This window comes from Aquila chrysaetos, chromosome 7 (assembly GCF_900496995.4).
Source record: "Aquila chrysaetos chrysaetos chromosome 7, bAquChr1.4, whole genome shotgun sequence".
NCBI classification, from domain to species: domain Eukaryota; kingdom Metazoa; phylum Chordata; class Aves; order Accipitriformes; family Accipitridae; genus Aquila; species Aquila chrysaetos.
The window spans coordinates 9,213,880-9,218,873 of record NC_044010.1 but is presented as its reverse complement, the minus strand read 5'-3'; the positions used below and the strand labels follow the sequence as shown (position 1 = coordinate 9,218,873).

Here is a 4,994-nt window from a genome sequence, read left to right as displayed (position 1 = left end):
ACCCCAAGCAAGCCGACTGCAGCAGAAGTTGCACCACTGGTGCGTGTGGTGTGTTCCCAGGGGACCTCAGTAGCCTCTGCTCTGTGTTTCTGCCTTGTTTCTCTCCCGCTAATCATAGGAATTGGATGGCAGGTGATACCAGGCTGATAGACCCCGTAAGCTTTGCAATCCACCCATTACTATCCCATCTTACCCAGGGAGACTGAGGCACAGCCGCTGACTCATTCCACAGAATCAGGCTGGGTAGGAGGCCAAGGCTGCGGTCTAGTGCTTCCCACCGCTAGTCCCCGGGATATATCTTATGCTTTGACCATTGCATAAATAACATCAGATGACATTTTACTATAAATGACCAAATCAGAAGTGAAAACATTTATAAAAATATATAAAACTGCCTCAAGTGCTATTGAGCAACAGTTACAGCAGTTTTCCACAAGTGTTGCCAGTGGTGCAGGGGACTATTCCAGTTCAATGGGGCAGCGCACAAGTCATGGTGAAACAATCTTCTATTATGTGCCTGCTATAGGAGAGTTAGGCCAGGTACCTAGATGAAAAGGAGAGTCTTTAAGCCATTGAATATGATTTTAACAGTTTTGGATAATAAAAAAAGTGTGTAGCGTAAGCATACGTGAAATGATGCTCAGACAGGCACCAGGAACAGTTTCTACATATAATGGCAGGGGGGAACCTCACAGGTGTAAATCAGACCAAAGGCCACAGGAAAGAGTATTTCCCTCCAAAAGAAATGAAATGCAGCTTTCAATATAACCTACCTACGGCAGGAGCACAGCACCTGGGGAATTTTCAGGCCTGCCTGCCACCAGGATATGGAGAGCAATAATAGTCGAGCAGGTCATTCCTGCCCGGGAGCCGGCAGCAGGGCTGAAATTGGACCCCGGCATTTGCGTCATCACCAAACAATTAGTAACTGCTTCAGGTAACTCGGGCCACCAGCCAGTGCTTTTGAAAACGTCTGTGGCCAGATAAGGGCTGTCATATTCCTGATGTCAACACCGAGGCTTTGCAGTGAACTCTGCACCGTCATGTAAGAGCAGCCAGGCTGGCAGAGAAAAATGCCTCCCAAGGTAAAGAGCTGCTCAGGGTAATGGTAGGACGGACCTGGGACCGCGCGGAAGGAAGCGCCAGGCCAACTCGCTTTCCACCAGCGTGCGAAGGTCGGGTTACAGTGGGGATTTCCACGATTAAAGGCTTATGAAGACAGCTAACCCCACTGACAGATTAAATGCCCACAGCTTGCTGACGCTCACGCTGGCCAGTAGAAATTGTAACGCAGGAGACGCTCCTTTAGCCAGCTTAATTTTTAGCACTTCACTAATCAAACTTGCCGAAAAGCCATTTCTTGAAGTGGGAAAAGCAATAATGTAGAAAAACTGGAGCCATTTATGGAAAATGCTTTGACATTTTCTATAATGAGACATTTTCATGATTCATCCGAGATCCAAATGGAAACATTTCTATCATGTGTCGCAAGTTGGCTGATCCAAGTAACATCTGTGAGACGTGGTGTCTCTCTCTCTGGCTCAGCAGCTCTCGGTTATTAATTTCTCCAGCATCAGGTAGATGTGTCAACAACCAGAAAAGGCTGTCGCCCTCTCAAAGAGACCTGCAGACCCCAGTTTTAGCCCTACCAAAGAGGCAAGTATTTTTAGATCATGCACCTAGGCAAATTTTTGTCCAATTTAAAAAAATCAAAGAAGGAAATGATACTATTACTGCCATTTCCACCAGGTCTCCTGTTGGAGAGACTCGGATAGACCAAATCAGAATTCGCCATCTCCACAGGGAGAGGTGTAGGGGAGACATCCAGAGGATTTTAGACTTTTAGTGTGGCAGCGAGTTACCACACCAGATGCAGAGGCATCCCTGTGCATCCAGGACACAAAAGGCATGTGAGCAGGTGAGACAGGGTAAGGGCAGCAACTCTCAGCAGGCTGAATGCAGCAGAACTGACAAACCAGGGCTTTTCAGATACTACTTTTTTTCCCTCAACAGCAAAACATTAAAAGTCGACTGGGGACCAGCTGCAGTTCATGCAAAATTTCTTTCATTCCAAATCCACAGCTTTCCATTAAAAATTATATACCACTACCACTCAGAAACACTTTGGTAGGAGAGACGGAGCAAAGGATCAACTGTCCAGTCCATATGGATAAAAAGAATAGCCAGAATTACTGCTGTAAATGTGCGGAAGAGTTAGTCAATCTCTGCTTCAGATCTTAAAATAATCCCTAACTATTAGCTTGTTAGTCAGTTGATCTCATAGGCAAGATAATCACCGACTTTCACGGCTTTTGGATTAGATCTCTAATAGGTTTTAGGCCCTGGCATCTGCTGTCTTGTTTACAAACAAAACCAGGGGAAAAAAATCCTCATAAAACAATAAGCAAGGCAAACAGAGCTGGAAGGGACACCATCTACTTAGCAACATCACCGTTTTCTAGTAATCACTCCCAGAAAAAAAACATTTGTTATTAATGTGCACATATTAATTCTAGATCCCTCATACTACTAACCCTTAGATGTTTTCTGTGGATTAAGTCCGTTGCTGATGTAATAGTCTGGAGCTGAGTGGAGCTCACACCTACCGTGGTTTGAGTTCCACCTGTTTTTAGGTAAACCTTGACTTCCAGCTGTTAGGCATATCCCTCTTCCAAGAGCCAGAACATGAAGACAAACTGTTTGTTTTCATCGCTTTGCCATCACTGAGTTATATTGTCATAACATCCAGACCCAGTTCCAAAAGGCAGCAAAACCACAGCAAATAGCCAGGATGGAGGACTGTGCCAGCCAGGCTTGATGATCCATAGGGTGCATGTGCAAGCGCATATTTGCTTTAACAGATAGAAAGGGTGTATTGTAAGGGTGCAAAAGATATTTAGGTGCCACATATGGAAGTTTTAGAAAGAGTAGGGGAAAGGAAGAGAACAGAGAGCTGTTGGCTTAAGCTGTTAGTGCCTTTCTTGAGAGGACCTCGTATCGCTGTTGTTCTTTTCCCATCACAAAAGCCTGTGTTTGGGGAACTCAAGAGTATAAATCTACATAACTTACCATCAAAAGAAAAACCCTATGCAGGTTAATGGTAGCACTCACCTGCAAACCCAGTCTAACAAGATACCGCGTGTCCAAACATCAGCTATAACCCCTAGACTCCTTGTAGTAAAGTAACATGATAAAAGCAAGTGGTAAGACTGAAGTCCACTGCAGCCCTGCCGTTACACTGGGGACCACTGTACACATCCTTGGGGTCACAAATCAAGGCATATACAGTAATCAGAGAATACCTATCCAGGTGTGGAGAGATCTATACTTAACAGGAAGACTTAACCTGAGCTAATAAGGGGGAAATGCATGCCTGTTAGGAAGATCTCTTCAGTGGCAAGTAATGAAATCCATCTGGTGCAAACGTAAGCCCCTATTAAGAAATACAAGCCAGACATTGCATGTGCATTTCCAAACCAGCATAGATATTTTTACTGTCATTCTGCATATATCTCCACAGATTTTCAGAAAAGGTTTTTGGCTGTCTGGATTTTACTAGTGAAGACATCCTCGGCATCTTCTGTTTTTATGCACAGAGTGGTTTGGTCTCATAAGCAGCAGTGTGTGCACTCTGCCTATTCAAGTATCCAACGTTTCTATTTTCCATAAAGAACAAGACCTTTTTTACTCAGTTCAAGCAAATTATCAAGGGAGATGGATCATCTTCATGCACTCCCAATGCTTTTGTGTACTGTCTCTGCTTGCTCCAAGCCTAAAGCTAAGGTCATTCTGGGCAAATATTTTTCCATCTGAGAAACTTTTTTTCCATTCCAGGGTTATAAGCCATTAGCAAACCATGTCTTAGTCGGGAATTAAGCCCTGCCAGAAATGAAGAATTGTGTGAAATGATGGGAAAAGGAAGTCTCTAATCACAAGAAAATATCTCAAAATGGAAAAAAAAAAGGGGGGGGGGGGGCGGCGCGGGGAATGTAGAGCAACTGGTTAGCTTAAACTAACTGGAGTACCGGCAAGCATTTGGTGCCTCCTCTTCTGCTAGATAAGGTTGCCTATGGACACCCGAGAAATAGCCCATTAAAAATTGCATCTTATCAATTTCATTTTCATAAGTCCTGGCCTTGAGGAGGCAGTGGGAGTGAAAGAAGGTAGCAGGGTTTTAGACGTACTCGCAATCCATCATTTCTCATCTCGGTTTCCCGCATTGGTGCGGGGATGGGCGGGTGGAGGCCACTGGAGGCCCCACCACCCGCACCCAGCTTCTTCTCACTGGGTAGTGAACACCTCGGGGCTCCCCCAGCGAGAAACGGGGAGCAGCACGATGCCCAGGAGCGGGAACGGGAGCCTACCCAGCGCTCCTTCGGCGGGACGTGAAACACACTCCGGCAACCCAAACCATCCCTGTGTGTGGCCACAGGCCACCAGGCTGAGCGCTGCCGAAAGGTGGGCTCCCCATGGCCGGGCTGCGCGTTGGTGCCCCGTTGAAGCTGCCCTCTGCCTCCCCGAGCGCTGACCATCACCTTTTCTCTACTGGCATCGACTGACTCATTGGTGGAGTTGAAGTTGTGTATTTGCTAGCACTCCTTATTTCCCAAGAAAACCAGAAGCACAGCTATATCAGAAGTTTGCATGTTGATACGGAAAAAAACACGTCAATACAAAAAATAACCAAAAAAAAAGACGTCAATACAAAAAATAGCACATTATGTCTTCAGGGAAGCAAATGCAAAGAGCTGCGTTTAAATCATTATATTTTTATTCTGCAAATAGAAGAGCAGTTTCTTCCACTTCAGCCCAAAGAGTTTATCAAGCAGCAAGTCACACATAGTAGCAGCTCCACCTCAAGAATTAACTATATAGCTAAACAGATATGTGTGTGTAAGTGTAAATAAACAGTCACATTACCCAAGATATGGGTGTAGCTTGGATTTATATATTGTATAATAATCGTACTTGCTCTCGGTTTCTTTGCTATTCCA

The 4,994-nt window shown here is 45.1% G+C and overlaps 1 long non-coding RNA gene across 1 annotated transcript; it reads right to left on the bottom strand.

Moving 5' to 3' along the window:
• Nucleotides 1-357: 357 nt before the first annotated feature.
• Nucleotides 358-821, bottom strand: LOC115343615. The gene is made up of 2 exons (XR_003924206.1): nt 774-821; nt 358-544 (listed from the first exon to the last, which is right to left on the bottom strand). It is a non-coding gene; the product is annotated as an uncharacterized LOC115343615 (long non-coding RNA).
• Nucleotides 822-4,994: the final 4,173 nt, after the last annotated feature.